Consider the following 20,891-nt stretch of genomic DNA (forward strand, 5'->3'; position numbering starts at 1 on the left):
TTTTGTATTGAAGCTGCAGATGGCAGGAAGCTTGCAGTGGTCAAATAGGCTCCAAGAGTCCAGAGGAAGGAGGCAAAACAAACCTCCCCACACCTAAACACAGGCTTAAGTGTAATGCTGTGCATCTTGGGGAGCAAACTCTATTTTCCTAAGTAAGATACACGCAAAACACACCTCGGGAAGAAGTTTGATGGATGTGAGTGTTTGTGGCAACAAAACATGGTGGCCGGGCGGAGTGGGGGTGGGGAAGGGACTGACTCGTAATGCATCTGTGCACTAGCTAGACCACACCTGAATATGACCTTTAGTTTTGGAAGCCACGCTGTAGGAGACACAAGTGAACTGGATATAGCCAGAGATGTACCAGGACACCCAGTGGGCCTGACGATGCTTTCAGAGCTGAGGCTCAGGGAAGTTACGTACCTTACGTGAGATCACACCTGAGCCGACACACTCCAGGTCCAGAGCCACACTTTTAAACATACTTTTGGAAAACTCTGGACAAAGTTAGGAAGATTTCTTTATGGCAAGACTTGACAGATTTCTTTACTGTGATTCACGAGCTCTATGAGCATTGCAAAGGTGGAACGTAACCACATTTCCTAAAACTTTCCCACCTTTATTCTTTTAATCCTCTGGTCAAACTAGAGTTTTCTGAAGCAGACTGAGAGATGCAAGTAGGGAGATCGCCTTGCTGCCCTGAAGAACCATATGACCCTTTTAAAAGGATCTGACTGCCACGTGAAGGGTACAGAAGTGCAAGGACAGTCACAGATGGGAGGGCTTGCTTCCCTGCAACCAGGGCTGTGAGGACGCGGACACACCTTAACCGGGGGGAGGATGTAAACTCAGCAGTGCTCACTATCCAGAGCCGTGCAAGGCTGTGTGGACCTAGGATAGGCGCTGAAAGTTCTTGCCATTTGCCCCAGTGCTAAGACAATTCAGTGGGAATGAGTCACAGAATCACAGGGCAGGTGAGTTCCGGGGTGGGTTATGGGGGCAACTCTGAACCTGAGCGTCAACCAACACCATCAGCCTCGTAATCCGCGGGTCTCTGAAGATATTTGCAAAACCAAGCACAGGGATTAGCACAAGGGGGGAGGCCACTGGGACTCTGCATGCTTTAGAGTCTGAGCAGACAGCCAGGAATGGCCTGCCAAGCGAGGAGAGGCGGCCTGCGGGGAGCACAGATCACCTACCTCACCAGGTCAGGGTCCTCAGATAAAATTCATCAGGGCTTACTTACCTCTGGCCAAACCTGGTGACCGACCTGAAAGCCACTTGCTCTCGCTTCTGCAACTTTCCTCGTGCTCCTCGGTACCCAGAACAGGCCCTTGTCCCTCACCTTTGTAACAGAACTGAAATGCCCCCTTTCCTTGGTGACACCAGCCAGAAGGTATCCCTCGAACCTGGAAATCCATGGCACTTCTGCCTCCCACAAATAGAGACCCATAAAAGCCAGCTCACTGCTCTGACACAGGGACACACTGATTGAACCAGCAGTACCTTCACTTAAGAGAATTATGAGAAGCAAAAGTTGGCAGCTGGTGGACTCCAGGCCAAATCCAGCTCACAGACCATGTTCTCTCTGGCCTGCTCAGTGTTTCATACACTCCTATTAATTGCCACCACTTAAGCAGTAGGCAAGTTTCACATTAAAATCCACTTCTCTGGCTTTTATTAGAAGACAAACAGAAACAGGAATTGGCAACGCCCGGCTTGTGTTTCCGCATGGCACCAAGCGGCTGGCGGCGAGTACGCGGACCCCTCCAGACAGGACACCCGCTCACTCCCTCACTTGGCCACGTCCACCCTGAGCTTATGTACTCACTGACTGCCCTAAAGGCCTCACTCACACTTGCTGAGTATAGTAAGTCAGTGAAACCCCTGTTGAAGTACCAACACACTGAGAACAGAGGCCTCTAAAAGGTTATACTTTTACTGATCCAGAGAAACACTGTAAAGTCAAGTCGCTTTAACATGAATTACAACTGCATTCCCATTTCCCCACCACCACCAATGGGGACATGGGTGACTTCTGTCTTGTCTGTATAATAAGCACGGAGTAGTTGCTGGGTTTAAACACTGACAGGGAACACAAATGAAAGGTGATTATGCAAAGACCCAGGAGCTAACGAGGAGTTCGGATCATAAGAAGCTGTCTGAGGTGGTGGAGAGGAGAGAGATTTCCATGTATCAAAATTAAAAGGATTCTGGGTGGGAAAGGACAGACTGGGATTTCAAAATGTAGAATAAATACACAAAATTATACTGTATAGCACAGGGAAATACATACAAGATCTTATGGTAGCTCACAGTGAAAAAAATGTGACAATGAATATATGTATGTTCGTGTATGACTGAAGAGTTGTGCTCTACACTGGAATTTGACACAACATTGTAAAATGACTATAACTCAATAAAAAAAGTTGTTTGTTTGTTTGTTTGTTTTTAAAAAAGGATTCTAGCAAAGAGGCAGTCATTTAACTCACACAACCCCACACTGGAAAGGTGACACTTCACACTTTCATCACAGTCACACCCTGCTTCGGAGCATTGAAAACCCATCTGTGACCAGCTACTAAACCCTTCAGACCGTAAATAAACCCCACGTTCCACCTCTGCCGCCTATAAACAAGGGGCCAGCAGAGCACGAACAACACTGAACACAAGTAACCGATTATCATTTCACTTGACTATTAAGTCCGAGATTTGGAATCAAAGACGAGGAAATACAGGGCAGTTACAAAAGTTATTTAAAAGCAATACTTTAAAAGCAGGGAAGAAAACTCATGGAATATGTTTATGTACTTGTTTACGGACTTGGTTTTCAACCGTAAAGGAAGATTCTTCACAACAAACCCTATGGAACTTTTTTCCCTCAATTCTTGGCTCATGCGGAAATTTTACTGCAGAGACTTACCTGCGAGTAAGATACAGAGACCCAGGTCAATTTAGGTGATTAAGCTGGCATTCTAGCAAGGCCCTCAGAAGCAGGGCATCTGGATTTAATTCCTGGTTTCCTCGTAATCAAAGGGGCAGGGTGAGGTGTGCTTAAGGAAATTCCAAAGAAAGTCACACACAGACTACAGTTCTTCCTCCATGAAATGGCAGTCATACCTGGCCTTTCTGATTTCGTAAGAACATTCTGCCCCAGTCTCGTTTCTAAAATTCTCCCAAAGGTCATCAATGACCTGGACGCTAAAAGTCAACTGACTTTCCAGATCGCATCCTCCCCAATCTCAGTGCCATCTGACACTCTCCATCACCCTCCCCTTGGAGCATTCCCCCCCTGCAGTTTCCGAGCTTCCCTTCTTCGTCTCTCTGTCCCCCTTTAGGCCTCTGCACTACCGCCCCCTTCACTGCCCTTAAAAACATCCCTGAGCCAGTGCCCCTGCTGCTTGCAGATACTGGCCCCAAATAACTACTAAACACCAGGCACCTCTCTCGGAGATTCACATACAATACCTACCCTAACCAATTCTCACAACTGCTCCTAGTGAATCTACCTTCTACCTACGGCCACCCCACCTTCAGTGCCTTGGTTTTCAATCACAATCATCTCCCACAGGGACTCTCCCGGTGGCCCTCTGGCTCCCGCCCCCACCCCCCAACTGGGCCTGGCTTTTTCTCAGACACTTGTTGACCATATCCTTCCCCACCCAGCAATTTTCAGAGGCCAAGAATAGAGATCTGAACACCTTAAACCAGCACCTAAGGTGTGAGCCTCAGTCCTCATTTCCAGGTTCACCTCCCGGCTCACCCTGCACATCTTTCGCAACACATCTTACACTTTCTGTTGCTCTGGGCTCTCCTGGCACGTTACACAAGTCTGTTTCTATAAATACAAATGTCTATTTATTTTCTCATGCCTTACAAAGGAACTGTGATAGAATACAGCTGCCCTCTCTCTCCTACACTATCCTGTAGGCCCGAAGGAAAGCATGGCCATCTTATTCACTTTTGGATTCTCCCAAGCAACGAGCATCAGAACTTTCAACAGAATTAATCAACTTATAATGCAGAATCAAATTCGAGGCTATAGTGGGGAAAAAAAAAATCTGTCAACAGCCGCTTACTGTTGTGTTCACTTCTTTCTACTCAGTACTCAGCTGTGAGATAAAATATTAAATGTAACCCAGACCCTGCCACTGGCTCTGGTCACTCACCCGGAGTGTCACATTCCTTCTCTGAAAACAGAACAAGTGGCTTAATGACATGATAATGTTCGAGAGTTAACAGTGACCTTGTTCAAGTCTCCCACTTACAAATAATGGTAACAGTTACTCAGAGAAGGGAGAGGGTAGGTCTAACTTCACAGACGTGCACACAAATTCCACGCGTGGAAGCTACGGGTGAAGCACTGAGGACAGATGCTGACAGACACAGCACAAGTCCCAAAGCAAGGGTGGCAAGAGCTGAGGTCCCTGATTTTGACCAAGTTCTCGTCCCAGCACAGAGCCTGCCCTGAGTTACTGGACCATGGGTCACTGTCCACCGATTACACTGAAGAAGCCAGCTGTTCTTAGCATCCCCAGCTACGCCCAATCCTCCACTCTCCCAGCATGATGACCCATCGTCCCACAGGGAGCCAGCCTCCAGTCAAACCAGGGTCCAGCGTTTGGGTGGAGCTCACCCAGCCTCCCTTCTCTGAAGGTGAGCTTGTGACCTAACCTAGGTCAGAGGGGATTGCATCCCCGGGCCACAGTGCTGAGAACCTGTGGCTGTGAGTTGGTGGGATTTAACCAGCTGGAGAAAATGTGGAGAGACACCTTCCTTCCCCTGGCAAGGTGTAGAACAGCCTGTGAATCCAGAGGGGCACACACCAGTCTGGACACCACAGAGGGAAGCCCGCCTGGGACTGGGACCCAGCCACAAGGCAGTGGAGATAAAGCACAGAGAAAGCGGCGAGTACGGGGCCCCGGAAGACACAACACCATTCCAGCCCCTGGGATCCAGCAGGTGACATCAGCCAACACATTCCTGCATGAGCGGGGCTGTCAGGCATCTGTGCCCTAAATGATCGTAACTAATATAAAGGCCACGAAGGGAAAGCAAGATGAACGTCTTCACTTAAACAGCTAGCAACCCATCTCACAGTAGACAAAAGACTATGTTTTACAATGAGCAAAATTTATATGAAAACAAATATATACACATATATATGTATGACTGGGACATTGTGCTGTACACCAGAAATTGACACATTGTAACCGATGGTACTTTGATTTTTAAAAATGAGCAAAATTTGATGCAAACACTTAACATACAATGAATATCACCAATGTGTTGAAACTACAAGACAAAGGGCATAACAGAGACCACCACTAGGTGATTAAACACATAGTAGGAGGCAGGACAGTCAATGGGAGTACAGAGACTGACCCCTGCACTATCCCGGCAGCCCCAGGTATGGCAGGTAGCCACCAGCCACACTTAAACAAGACTGACACAGTCCCCTGCCCTCAACTCAGATCTTGTCGTTACTACACATGGACATGATTCTCACTGCGGTCTGTTTTTAGTTGAAGAACTCCTTAGAACCCTAGCTCTGAATTAACCTACTGAGGAAGGAGGGATCAAGGGTAAAAGATCCAAAGCAGGAAGGCCGATCCTCAAAGCATGTCACATAAAAGAAGTTCTAAAACCTGACTGCAATGCCTTTTCAATTTGCATCCTTAAAAAGTCTGATTATGTAATAGCTATGTCAGATCCGACTGTTGAACTGACACTGCTCCAAATGAAAACTTAGAAAAATCAAGTCGAAGGAAGCCATCACTGAAACACCTTGCCACCTAATCCAGGCCAGAGGAATCCCTGACATTTAATACTCAGACACCAGTCCTTAGTGCTGCAAGGGTTTCTCTTATTCGATCATAAGCTTCTCTTCTAAAAAAAAATTTAAACACCCAGGTTAAATGAAAAACTCTTCCAAACACTCCCCTCAAAAAGGCAGAACTGGTTCAAGGCAAAGATCTGGTGATCTCAGCACAGCTGAGTCACTTGAAGTAAATCATCAGGTCATCCTGACAGGTTATCCTGCCATTCTTTCTTTTTCCCCTTCACATTCGTCTCCTCAGAAGAAATAAAGAAACACTGTCCTGAATCAAATCCCACGGAGAGGACCACAGTTACAAGGACAAAACATTCTTCCTGCCTCATGGTCTTGAAACAGCAAGGGCAGAGTCCACAGTAAAAACCCAGAAAAACCACAATATGGTCATCCACTGACTCTGCTGACTCTCATTCATTCGTAAATGCTGATTCAGCACCTCCTTGGGGCCGGACACTGTCCTAAGTACTAGGGTTACAGCAGTGACCAAGACAGATACAGTCTTTATCCTCACATGGCTTACATTTTAGAGAGGGAAGAAAAGAGTGAATAAGTCAGAAAAGAATGAAAAACACAGTATTAGGAATAATAACTGCTGTGAAGAAGAAGAAAGCACGGTGGAGGGACAAAAAAAGATGAAGCAGGTAACGAGGTCAAGGTGACAGGACAGGAAGGTCAGGAGAGGTCTCTCTGAGGTGGGGAATCTATGCAGACACATGAGGGAAGTGAGGGTGTGAGGGTCTTGTGAAAAAAGGAAAAAACCACAGACAGAAATTCCAGGCAGGACAAAGGCTAGGGGGCAGAAGTGAGCTCACGCTGTGCGAGGAACAGTGCAGGAGCCAATACGGTGAGAGGGAGCTAGATGACGTCAGACGGCAGCTCCATCCTGGTTGCAGGTGTGGGGATTCTGATCCAAAGCTTCTGTGATGCACTCCAGACACTACTGTTTTTTGCTGTTGTTACTTTTTAACTTCTCCAGGTGATCTTATTGTGCAGCCAGCCAAGGTTGAGAACCTGGCTTGACACAGCATCCTGTACGATTTTATTGTAAGTGAGGTGGGCAACCTCATAAGCAGCGGAAACAGCTTGACCGGAATGGTTTTCTAAGGACCACTCCAGCCCTGCACGGGGTCCAGAGGACGGCAGCGGGGCGTGGCTGGGGAAAAGAGTCATTCTAGACTCACGCCACTCAAACTTCAAGTGCTGGCACATCACCTGGGATCTCCTTCAATGCAGAGTCTGACTCAGTGGGCCAGGAGAGGGGTGGAGATCTGCATTTCCACAAAGCTTCCAGTTAATGCCAAGGCTGCTGGCTCTGCGATTACCTTAAAGGACAAGGATCCGGACCAGTGGATCCTTGCTGTTTTCAAACTGTGGATCTTAATTAAAACTGGGTCATGAAATCAATTTCGTGGGTATCAACTGCCTTTTTTTTTTCCCCATGAAATAAAATGTGGTATCAGGGTACACTACAAACAGTAACGGTAAGCACAATTTTGTGAATCTTTTGTTTCAGTCAGATACACAGATACACATGAATATGTTTCCTAGCTTGCAATATGAAATAAATGTCTTGTTGTGATATCCAGTCGAAGATGTCTGAGAAACAGATGACAGGGGCTGCAGGCCAGGTGGTGGGAAGCATGCAGATTTGGAATGTGACCGAAAGCAGAGCAAGGCCTCCGCTGGTTAAGATATGATGTGAGAGGGATGGAGAGGAATCACACAGTCTAAGGGTTTCATCTGAACAAGAAGTCACCGATACACTGAGCTGAAGAAGAGCGGGAATGCAGCAGGTGTAGGGCAGCGAGAACCTGTCTGTTTGGGATAGATTTCAAGTTTAAGATGCCTCTGAGATCCATTCAAGTGGCAGAGTCACTGAGAAAGTTGGACATGCGCATTTAACTCCTGGGAGGCACATGGGGGCTGGAGACATACTTATTAGTCATCAGCATATTTAACCTCGCAGGACTGGATGACATCAACTAAAGAGTGAACACAGATAGAGAAGAGATGAGGGCCAACACCGAGGCCCTGGACCAGACCAAAATGGTAAGAAAGAGAGAGGGAGAGTCAGGAATACCCAGAAGGCGCAGCCATGGAGGTTCTGGAAAACCAGCAGGGTAGGGCGTCTGCACAGCCAGGTGAGAAAAGGACTTCATCGCTGCTTTGAATACAGGTTAAAATCCACTATAATGTTAAAACACATGTTCAGGAATAGACTTTTTTTTAAAAAAGGTATACACATAGGTGAGTAAATGCAGAGAAAAAAAAAAAAAAAAAGCCTGCAAGGTTGCCAAGCCATCTGATACCATTGGCTCACGAGGGTCAGGAAGGGAACAGACGGAGACAAGCCTTTGCATCAGTACCTTATATCTTTATGCAGACTGTATGTATCTTGTATAATGGAGAGTTCTTAGGTGATTCTGACAGGCAGCCAGGGCTGGAGGTTCCTGGGTGGGGACATTCGGGGAACACACCCCAGCATTCAGTATCAGGTGGAACCAAACACCTTGGAGGGCTTGGAGATTTTATATTACCGATTTCAGATCAAGAAAAAAAAATCAATACAGAGCATGCTTGGCAGCTGAGGTATGCTTAGGGAGACTCTCCCTACACAGCTTCTATTTTGGATTCTAGCAGGCTATTTAACAGAGTCATATGAGAGGTGTTAAAAACCTCTGCAGCTAGAAGCTATCTTCAAGAAGACTCCAGGCAGCTTGATTTGCAGCCTTCAGTGACAAAGATTAGATACTAAGCTACTAATTAAGAATGCCTGCCTTTATAAAGAGCCCAACTGAGGCAGCTTCTCCCTCAATACCCTTCCATTTTGCTCCTGTATCTCACTTATCCCAGAGGCAGTTACCTCCAGTAGGGTGTTGGAAGACACAAATTCTGGCCACTGTGAGACACAAGTCACCAAAGTGATTTGAAAAAAAGAGGAAGCACAGTCAAGATGCACGGTCTCAGCACCACATACTCAAAACAAAGACCGGGAACCAGGAACCCTGGCGTCCCCTGGGCACTTGTTACAAATACAGGATCTCAGACAGAGAGACAGCACTCAGAGAGCGGACTGACTAAGAGTCTGCATTTTAATAAGATGACCACACACCTGACCAGTACAGTGAACTCTCAGAAATACTGTCTGAAAGCCAAGCTAGCTGATCATCAGAATCTCCAAGGAAATGTGAAAAAAATATGTTCTTGCCAAGTCCTAGCCCAACTGCAGGGATGGAGCCTGCCAATCTCATTTTTTGATTCTCCCAGATTCCAAGGCAGTCAAGCCCAGGAACCAATGCCTTTAGAGGACCCACAGGTCTGAGACCTACCTGAGAAGCAAATGAACCAGAGACAGGAAACACACACACACACACACACACACACAAAATAGGGTAACAAGGGAATTGAAGTTTGAGAAAGAACATGGCAACAAAGCAGGGCAGAGGGCTGATCGTGTTACAGAAACAGCAATCTTGACAGCTTACTGATGTGCATTTAGTCTAGGCGATCCCTGCACCATGATATCCAGAAACGACTTAAATGAAAAATGGACTCAATGCTCCAGGCAGCTGGATAGTGATTTAAACAGTGTCCAGAGGCAGTAGAGCAAAGTATTTGGCAAGAAAGTGCTTTTCTAGCTAACGGTACTACTGCTTTGGGCATCTTAATTCTCTAAGCCTCAGTTTCCTCAACAGTCAAACAAAGAGAGAAACAGCACCAGCCTCGCAGTGTCACTATGAGGAAGGAAAGGGGAAATGGGGGTAAGGCTTTCGGTGCAAAGCCAGTACCACAGGCTTTCGATATATGTCAGTAGTAACCATTATTGTTAGTATGACAAAGAGTTATGTGTCTCAGGACAGTTAAGAATGAATAAGGAGGATCAAAGAACGTCAGTCCCTAGTGCAGAAGGACTACTGGCAGTGACAGCAAAACATTCCTGCGTACCCTGTATGGGCACACGGCTGGCTGGGTCTACACACCCACCCCAGTATGAGGCAAGCGTGTTCACAGCACACCCAGCTCATGGCTTTCAATCTTCTCAAACTTGCTCGTTACTTTCTAAAGGGAAAACAGAAACACCCAAACCTGAAAGGACTGAATTGAGCATCCAAAACGGGCGTGGGGTCAGGAAACAGCCCAGAATTCACACCCAAGGGGGGGGGGGCACACCAGTGCGCCTCTCACTGGTTTGGGGAGGCAAGTAACACGTTAAGTGGGGCCGGTTTTAATTCCGATGTTTAACCCTCACAGGCTGCCCTTCTGTTCCCCTCCTCCCGGCTTTTCGTCCCAAGGATCATCCGGACGGGACATGTATGTCTCTTGGTTAGCCCTTTCGGATGCCCTGTGATGCGAGCATCCCTTAATGTCACACACATCCTCAAAATGAACTGCAGGGTAAGGACAGGAAGGCTTTCCTTCTGTGACAGTAGAGCTTAGAAAAGAGAAATGCAGCAAAGATGAAAAAACGCTCCATCAACAAGTCCTTGAAAATGAAAGTGAATTCAGTTCAGAAAAGTGAATTCAGAAGTTGCTGCTTCTCCCACAGAGGGGCAGCCTCCGCACTCTGGGAGGTAAAAACGTTTCCCTTGGCCCCCTCCCTCCAAACTCCTAATGAATTCAACTTCCCTCTACTTAAAAAAAAAAAAATCAACAAGAATCGACTGTTCTTTTGGCAAAGAGTGAAGAATTCGCTTACACCAACGTACTTCCTCTCCTCCCCCTCTTCTCCATCCTCATCTTGTACCGAAAAGAATATAACTATCTGCCTGAGGACTAGGGGTCCACAAACTTCCTTTTTAGGCTAAAACACAAAACAAATTTAGGCTCCAGAAAATAAGCCTCACCTTCTCATCTCTCTACAACTTATGCTAATTATTTTTAAAACCATGCTACTCAGAAATAAGAGAAAAATGTGCTGTCAGAAGGAAGGGGTGAGGGTGTGAGGGGGGTGCTAAGAACATGTATTCCTCTATCATGAACATAAGAGTAAGTTTTCCCATAAAAAAACATTAAAAGAGGTACTTAGGGATGATTAAACTGTGAGCTCTGTTAAAACCTGGGATGTGGGGCTCTCGGGTGAGCAAAATTATCTATTCCTTACAAGGGACACGAAAAAGCTCCAAAAGCGGTGGAGAGAAAGCAGAGCCGGAAATAATACTTGGGGGAAGTGATCTCGATAACAAGATACAGGGAAGAGCGAGCAAGGTATGTCCATTGCAGGCTCTGGACAAAGCAAAAAAAAGTCAGCGTCTTTCCTGAGTCCCAGTTTCAAAAGGAAGTTTACCCTGCACTATATATATTACGTGCAAACACCTCGTTAGCGAGGGATGTATCACCATCAGCCTGTATACACTGAGAATTTTTAAGGCTTCTCCAACCCTGCAATTGCCCCAACCTGGAACAGACACCACAGGGCGGCCAGCAAGCTCAGGTTCCCCGCTCAGAACTAGATCAAACTGGGAAATCGTCCTTGAAACGGGCGAAACAGCCCTTTCCAGGAACAGCAAAGCCCACAGCTTTACCAAATAAGGCAAGTGAAAGCTAAAAGCCCAAGGAGAACAGGCTCAGGCTGCATCCTTCCTAAAGCTAGCCAGCTGGATGGTAGAAACGTGAGCATCCCGATTCCACCAGCATGGGCTGCAAATGGGGAGGGAAAATGGGAAGAAGCCACAAAGCAAAGAGCACTGTGCCAAGGAGAGGCCTGTAATGCACTGATCCCAGCCCCTGCAACTTTCAGGAAGTTTTAAACCCGCTGAGCTGCTCAACGTTCTCTTGCGAAACACATAACTCAAACTGGAACGAGTCCGTGCTATGATTCAAATCCTAACTTTTCCCCCAATCTCACATATGAGCAACACGAAGTTCAGATATAACACAGACGTTACTGTAGATGAAGTTATCCAAGTTCATTTATTCAGTGAAAATATTTAGGAGACTACCTGCATTTAAACATTTAACTTTTTTTTTTTTTTTGCTTCCAAAGACGCTCCAATTCAATTTCTTATTTTAGCAAATCTCCTGTATAGGAGAAATGGCTTGATTTAAAAAAAAAATCTTTTCTCCCCCACTCTCCCTTATGCCATGAGTCTTTTAAATGAATTTTAAGTAAGTTCTGGAGAGAAAGGGTGCTAAAATAAAGCCTGGGGGTAAAAATAAAAATTTCTCTCTAGGGTGGTGGCTTGGACTTTGCCACTTGTCTTCTGCAGTTTTTCAGATGGGCCGCCAGCCCACGGAGTATGGACTTCCTACAGCAGAGAAGGCAGCTTCCCTCAAGCACAGATCACTGGGAGAAGAGCGACACAGTCCATACATTTTTCCAGAAAGCCTGGTATTGCTTTTACTTTCCTTGAGTCATTTAGGTTTCCGAAAGCTACTCATCTCACAGAAAAATCGAACAGATGGTAAGAAACTTTCACAGCCATGGAGGGGTGCATCGAAAAGGTTAAGAGGCTCAGAGAAAATGCAGCGTCCAGTTGCCGGCTAGTCCCTTTAAATCCAGCAGGGGAGTCCTCTGTGTCCACTTGCTTTTAAAGCAACCTGGCCCGTCACTTACCATCTTGGATTTTTTTTTTTTTTTGAAGTTTGGAGATGATAACACAAATCACAATGCTACAGAGCAGCGCACAAGTCTACGCCCGTCTCTGAATGTACCGCTGCTGGCAGGTGGGACAAGGAGTTGGTGACTATCCGTTCTTCACAGCACACTGACAAGTGGGTCAACTGGGCTCACCCTGGACATACTCAGACTAGGGGGAGAGCATCTGCCTATAGACGCAGCAGAAACAGTCTTTAGGCATTAAAATGACCAGCTGTTCCTTTGGCACGCTGCAGCGTTTCTGGATCTGAAAGCTTGCGTATTTGCTAAGGGAAGAGAGAACTTGCCTACTTGATAAAAACCAGAAGCGTCTAACCTTTGAGTTCAGATATCGATTTCTGATGCTGGTTTGAGAACACTGGCAAATATACCCCCTGGTCATACAACTCAGGCCAGTATGGGAGTACAGGAGTATTCAAGCCTGGCGCAGAGCATAGCTTAAGAAATGCCGTCAGCATGATGAAATGTGGTTGAAGATTTTAAAAGACATAACAGCTCTATCTTTTGGTTACTCTAGACTGTGGTCTGTTTATTTCCATTTCTCTTTTTTTAAGTCCTAAAAAAAAAAAAAAAAAAAACCAAAAAAAAAAACCTCAAAAAGTCTTCAAGATTCAAATACTAGATCATTTCTTTTAGGCAATCAAAATAAAATAAAATAAAATGAAAAAGCCTATCTGTCTAAATCACGTTCAGTTTCTTAACAGTTTGTGTGGGCAATATGACATTTCAAGTCCACAGGGAAAACTGCAGATCCTTCCAACACCAGAACAACCTCGGAATGACCTAGCAAAACTGGTTCTAGGGCACAATTTGTGACCCATACTAGTTAGTCATAACCAGGGCAGAGAACAACACGGTTCCCCCTACAGTCATTTTTGCATCACAAATGGTTTCTGAGCATTTGGTTATTTTCAGCCCTTCATACAGTGGAGTCTGCACAAAGCAAAAATAGATGTTTGCTTCGTATAAAACTTGTAATGGAGTGGGCGTTGTTTGTTGTCCCAGACTCACTTAATACTGAGGACGGATGGTTCCCAATATAGATTACCACTACGCCAAGCTAAATTTTCCTAAAAGAGGTTTATATAGCATATGGCAAGCAACCTAAAATTATGTAAAAATGACTGACATATACGACACTGGTCTGAAAACAACAAAGAAGCCTTTCCTGGGAGTGGTGGACCCTCCCACCATGAGCTAAACCCAGGACATGAGCCCACACCACCACAGTAGATAGGTTTTATCCATGTAGGCAGCTCCCTCGGACAAGAATCTCACCGACCTCTGCTTGATACTCCCTTCACCTCACTGACGGTGCCTCAGCTAAAACGCTCTGCAAGATGGCTGGGCTACCAGAATAAATCTGGGTTGCTTCTAAGAGTTTCTTAGGGGAATTACTTTGAAATTTTACCAGTACCTGAAACAGGTAGTATTTGACGTTTCTGAAATGTTTGTTTGGTTTGGGGGAGGTAGGTGGGGGAGGGTTCATATCCCAGGATCAATACAGTTAAGTCCTAAGGGTTATGGAGCCCAGAGGTACACAGTTTAATTAACTGCTCCTAACATACTGCTTTTTTTTTTTTTTATAGAAACAATAAATACTTGCTGGACAAGGTGGGAACCTTCATTTTTCTTGTCTGATGGTAGAGGAATCTTCCCAAGGTTGACACAGCCTCTCTCCAGTCCCCCTCCTTCCCTCTTCGTTGAGGGAGGAAGTCCCATTCAGTGACTGGAGGGCACGCTCAGCTCAGCCCCTGCGGCTTGCCCACAGCGAGGATCTGTTCTCCTCAGTTCAGCCATGGAAACTGTGTCTCTGCAAGGGGCTGGGGACAAGGACAGTTATGGGGGACAATTAACAAGCCCGTGGGATGGCAAGGCTAACGCTGCATCCTTCGCACCAGGGAGCTGTAGAAAACGGGCACGGCAAGCTCTCCACTCTGCTCCTCTGTAACCTCCCTGGAACCCTCGTTCTCGCTGCCATGAACATCAGGAGACAGATAACCATGCTGATCTGAATGAGTGGCTTGGTAGCTTTTACAAAGAAAAATGTGGGGAATTTGTGGGGCTCTCTTGTTCTGACTTCCCTCTGAAAGGGCGGGTCATAAGGAACGGCTGGATGAGTAAGTTCGAAAAACCACTTCTCTGAACCATCAACCAAACAATTCCTCATTTAACTAACCTGAATCTTAACCTTCCTCCTCACTTAATGCTTATTAGTGTTAAGGTTCTCCTTCAGGGACCTTCTAATTATTCAATCCAGATAAAATATGCCTGTAATTTGCAGACAGTGGGATGTGCTTTAAAGACAAAGCAATGAAGGCAGTAATTCCACTTAAAATCTACGTCCACTCTCATTTCATACAGCACCAAAAAGAACCCACTATGCCTTCTGAGAATGCCACTTTTCAATTCTCTACCATTAAAATAAAAACTCTAGCTCAGCGCCACTGTCTAAATGAACTTTCCTACAGAAAAGAACCTAGATCAGTAATAGGTTTTCTATTCAAGGGAAGCCATCAAAGAGGGACATAGTGGCTGACCAGTATCTCCTCTCTCTAAGCACAGAGCTTCTTTGTGACAGAATGTTCAGGTCACAACAGCCATGGAACAACAGAAAATTGGTTGGGTAGAAACAAATGAAATATTTCAATAGGTCAAAATTAGCAGTTTCATGTGGGTCAAATTGTGGGGATATTCAGAACTGTAGAAGCCTCAAAGTGACAAGACCAAAGATGCCCTGACCCCTCGAGTCCCACCCTCTCAATGACACTATCAAGTTCATGGTTCTCTACTTCATGTGGTCCATCTCTGCACAGACCAGTAGTAAGGATTCTGTGGGCTAGATTAAGTCCAAGGCCCTTTCTCATTCCGGAGATATCACAAGTTCCACAATCCTATGTGACAAAGGAACCTGGAACAACAACTGGATTACCGCCCTTGTCGTCAGCCATAGAAATCTCTCATGTGAACATGGAAGCTAATACACAATGGAAGGAAATTAATCAAGAAGGTGGAACTGAAATTCTTTCTTCTATGATTTTCTGTATTCTCTAACATTGTCACTCAAAAGATGGGAAAATCACTCAAAAAAAAAAATTGGCAGAGAATCTGTTTTCTATCGGACCTTGTGTAATTAAGGTTTTAACCTCATATCAAACAATTTAAAAAAGAAACATGCCTACAAAAAGCTCCATTTATTCACTCACGACCTTTAAACAGCCCAATACTGTCAAGCATGAAAGCAACAATTTTTCTCCTTCTGTTTGCTATAAACAAACTATGAGCCGGAAGTAAATGGGCTAATATTTCAAGATGTGTACATGTGCAGTTTCAGTGGCTTTGGTTGTTGGAAGAGTTCAGGAAATAACACTACGATCCCATTTCCAGATTTTCTGTGCCAGGACATGCTACCTTATGCACTAGTGTAAGAGTTGGGTGGGGGAGCAGAAAAATAAACCAATGTGGCTTCTACACAAACATACTGCAGCTACAGCATCCCAACAGAGCTATCCCTCGCGTCCTTCCAATTTCCTCTGTAACATTTGTCACACTTGTAATTACAGTCTGTTCTGCTATCACGTGCTGGTTGGTGGATTCAAAAAATCTTGTTTCATCCGACTTGATGTTATAATTTTTTCAATGAAAAAGGCTTAGAAGGGACGTGCAGTCAACGGAGTTGTTTTTCTTGATGAACGTCAATAGCAAAGGTATTTTTTGTAGTTAAAATGGACCTTGTTATTACTACAAGCTAGAAAAAAAAAATCGGTTGATCCAAACTAACAAAAAACCCAACTACTTATCATGGAGGAGATCGTCAGTGGCTCTGAAGACCCTCTACTATCTCCAAGTTTGTAGACTCGTGCTATTCAGTGCTACTGGAGGCATCAGCATCCCTGGGAGTTTGTTGAAAACGTAGGACCTCAGCCCTCACTCCGAAACCACAGAATCTGCCTTTTTAACTAGGTGATAGCCTTGCACAGGAAACTTTGAGCAGCAGAGCTAGCTGTACAGTGTCCAAATAGATCACAGAAGCTTGCCCTGAATGGAAGAATTCAGGGCCGTAGCAAACTGCCACTCAAAGAGCACAGCTGTGTAGAGAGTGGCAGGGCTAATCACGTACCCAGATCCTCATTTCAGTAATGTTGTAATCAGTAGGGGGTTGCATAATGCAAAGCTTGTTTCCTAATGAAATAAGCCTGCTATATTTAACCGGCATCATGGGGGAAAGAACTCACAGCAGGAGAAATTCCTGTATTTGGTCTACTTGGTCTGCAACTGACTCCTTCATTAGACTGTCAATGCCATGAGAGCAAAGGACTATATTAATTTTGTTATTATAGCAGAATCGCAGCGTCTAGTCCAGGACTGAGCATACAGTAGGTGCTTAGTAAGTGTTTCGATCAGTGAACAAATAAGTGAACTGGTTACTCATCAGAAGATTTCTGAATTTCAGCCAAATCTCTGCCGACCCCTCACAAGTTACTCCCCTGGCTCTGGGATCCTACTCTTCTCCTCTCTTAAATGATGGGTTAAGAACCAGAAGCTACTCTGAGATTAGCTCCAGCTCTGATGGGTTAAGACACAAGTTCATCCATAGTGACATTTTTCTTTAAATATTAACCACATTCTTAAGCCACCTTCAAATAAAAATAATAAATATAGATCAAAGCAGCCTATGGCTAACAGATCCTATCGCTACGCTGTTCTCTGTTCCGGTGTCAGTCCCTCCAATGCTAGAGATTGCCTGCCACGTTTGCTCCTTCTTAGAAAAAAATTTGTTTCTATCTTGGGCATCAGCCTGCCTCCTCACTGAATGCCATCGTTTCTTCTCTTCCAAGCACTCGCCTCCCACCAGTCCTCCTCTCTCCCCCTAACCATCACTCCCCTTCATCACTTCTCGCAGCACAGACTGTGGAACCACCTACACCTGCATCACGCTAGGCTTCCCCCTCGCCCACGGAACTGGGGACAGGACCTAGGAATCCACATTTTAAACTTGTTAATAAGGTACTCCTTATGTACCCGCATGGCTGGCCCCCACTATTCAAAGACCGATTTGGGTGCTCTCTACTCTAACGACTTCAGCTGCCGGACCATTCCAATTCCTGCCCATCAGTTCCTGCTATGAGCTCAATGTACTGACACTAGGGAAGTGAGCTTTATACCACCTTGTGATGCTTGCTAATTATTGCCTATTGCAATTTTCTGCGATCATTATGCTGAAAAGGAACAATAAAACCATTCTGACTCATTAGACTCTTGCACTGTCAGCAACATTTTTAAAAAATACAATTTCTTTAGCCATCACTACCCCACCACTTCTAACACACACAATATCACTCTCCAAAACAGGGTCATTAATAGTCATTAACAATATTAAGTATCTCACAGTAACAAAAGACATTGATGGACAACCCACAGTCACGTGTTTCAACCCTTTTTATTCCACCATCTAAGTCATCCATGCCATCATCCATGCCAAAAGCGAGGTAGGTCTAGGGAGATAATTATCAACAAGTTCCCTGAGGGCAATGGTATTTTTAATTCATTTTTTTGCTTTTTTAAGCAATGATATTTTATCTTCCAAGCATCCTATCACAGAACTAGGATCTAACCCATACATTCTGGTTTCCTCTATAAAAATCCTATTGTTTATGGAGGAAGCCAGGAAAAGGTGACAGATAAATTCCATTTAAATCTTCTCTCTGATTTTCCTCCATCCCATTAAAAGATGAGTTTGATCCCTTCTATCTGTGCTGCTGTAATAGGCTTTCCTTAATCCTAGCACTAATCTGAGTACGTGATCTTCTCTTTGAATATCTCTACCAGGAGACCTTGCAGATAGGAACTGTGGTTGGTTTGTTTTCTTAAGAAAGCTTTTTAATTAAGATATTACACACAGAAAAGTACACAGATCATAGGGAGTGAACTTGAATTTTCACAAAGTGAACATGCTGTGTAAGCAGCACCCAAATTGAAAAACTAACAGCTATGTGTGCTGTCATTTTTCACTCCCTTGCAACTGACAGACCCCTAGTTACCTATCCAAAGACCCCCGGAATCTACAGATCACTTTAAATATTGTCTCTAATGGCCTAGTAAGACTGAAATAGACTTCTCAAAGCCACGAGGAGGCGTGAACAGGCAATGATGATGTTCCAACCGTATGACATTACCACTGACTGATGCATCAGAAGTTCTCCTCCACAGCATGGAAGACCATTTAAGGTAGATGCGCTCTGCTCAGCAAGCATGTGCAGATCCTTTAGAATTAACCGAATGTTTCCATCAGAATAACTTCATCACAAACCCAGCTGGGGGAAAACAAAGCTATTACACATAATTCTAATCCCAGAGTCCCTGAAGTACAGGACGGCAGGTCGGAGTGCCAGGACTATCCCAAACAAATAGAGAAGAACAGTCCATTGTTCCTGATGTTTTGCTATCTTCTTTAAGGAGAGTAAGAGGAAATTCATTATGTAATTCACAGACTTGTCAAACTACCATCTCCCCTGCAGGAGGAATTTCTGGCTTTGCTTAATGCTTTAAAACGCACTTCCAGCACTCCCTGTGCAAATGAGGCATTGCCCCCACATTACAATAGAAAATGTAATTGCAGGTAATAAAGAGCAGCCAAAACTCATTTAGGAAGGGTGATTCGGGGCCAAGAGGACAGAGGCAAACAATCCCCATCAATTCTTGAACTGTTTTTTTTTTCCCCCCATAAGAGACTGGATGAAGCATCTATCTACACTCTCCCACTCAGATCTCTCGAGTGACAGCCCACAAGTGAATAAAACCTGCTGGAGGAGGGAGGAGAACTACAGGCTTTCTCCCTGCAAGTCACCCCCCACCTAGGACACCACATGTACAACAGGCATCTCTGTCACCATGACCAAAGCTGTCTGGATACAAGAACACAAAGTACTCTTTCATTCATTCATTCAACAAATACTTATTGCACATCTTTGAAGTGCCAGATACTCTTGCAGATGCTAAGACAGAATTCATGGTGCTTAAATTCTCTTGCAGGAGAAAGCCAGTAATAATGTCACAAATAAGTACAGTATGATGTCAGAGAGTGGTAAGTGCTCAGAGAAGGTGGACAGCGAGGGCCAATTTAGATAAGGCAGTTAGGGAAGGCGTCTCCGAATAGGTCACAATTGAGCACACATCTGCTTAAGGGAAGGAGTAAATCAAGCAAATGTCTATAAACAAAGCCACCCACGCTGAGGGTACGTCAAGTGCAAAGGCTCTGAGGCAGGAGCAATCTTAATGTGTTTAAGGCAGAGTAGGAGGTCAGTGTGTCCAAAGCCACCTAAGGAAAGGGATAAGCATTTTTAGGATATTTTACACCGAGGAAGAGACTTTGGATTTTATCCTCAATGTGATGGGGGCCACTAAAGGTTCTGAGAAGAAGACCTGGCTTATGTTTTTAAAACTGTCATTCTGGCTGCTTTGCAGAGAAAAGACTGTAGGGTAAGTGTGGAAATAGGAAGACCCGTTAGAAGAACTACCACAGTGGTCCAGACAAGAGCCAGTCATGATTAGGTAAAATACGACAGTGATGGACAAGATAAGCAGTCAGGTGGGGGATGTATTTTGAACATAAATCAGGAAGATGGATTCCATGAGCAATCTAACAGAAGTTAAGAAAGGGGCAATTACAAAGACTCCAAATCTTGGATGTGGAGAAATGGGAACCCTTGTTCCCTGTTGGTAGGATTGTAAAATGGTTCAACTGCTGTGGAAAACAGTACGGTAGTTCTTCAAAAAATTAAAAAAAGAACTACCATACAATCCAACAATCCCACTTCTGGGTAGATATGGAGCCGAAAATAATTAGAAGAGATATCTGCACACTCATGTTCACAGCAGCATTATTTATAATATGTAAGAGGTGGAATCAATCCAAATGCTCATGGATAGATAAATGGACCAACAAAATGTGGTTACACATACAATGGAATATTATTCTACCTTAAAAAGGAAGGAATTCCTGCCATGCTACAACATAAATGAATCTTGAGGACATGAGGCTAAGGGAAAGACACCAGTCACAAAAATAAAAATACCACAGGATTCTAACTTTTATCAGATACCGAAAGTAGTCAAATCCATGGAAATAGAAAGCAGAGTGGTGGTTACCAGAGGCTTCAGGAAGGGCAAGAAGGAGAACTGCTGTTTCATGGGTAGAGTTTCAGATTTGTAAAATGAACAAGTTCTGGAGATCAGTTTCACAACAGTGTGAATATACTTAACATTGCTGAATTGTATACCTAAAAATGGTGAAGACGGTAAATTTTATGTTAAGCATTTTTTACCACAATAAAAAAAAAAAGAAACTCACATTTAAGGTACATTTAAGTATCTATTGTGTTTAAGATATTTATAAGTCAAAATATGAAGAATCCGAAATAGTAAGACTTTTAAGACCTACAGATTTTATCTGTATTATAT

General features: G+C 44.5%; 1 protein-coding gene across 3 annotated transcripts in view; it reads right to left on the reverse strand.

The window, feature by feature from the left end:
• ITPR1 (inositol 1,4,5-trisphosphate receptor type 1) overlaps positions 1-20,891 on the reverse strand; it is a 299,811-nt gene that overhangs the window by 208,370 nt on the left and 70,550 nt on the right. The window lies entirely within an intron of this gene.

The sequence above is a fragment of the Camelus ferus genome, chromosome 17, assembly GCF_009834535.1.
Source record: "Camelus ferus isolate YT-003-E chromosome 17, BCGSAC_Cfer_1.0, whole genome shotgun sequence".
In the NCBI taxonomy this organism is placed as follows: domain Eukaryota; kingdom Metazoa; phylum Chordata; class Mammalia; order Artiodactyla; family Camelidae; genus Camelus; species Camelus ferus.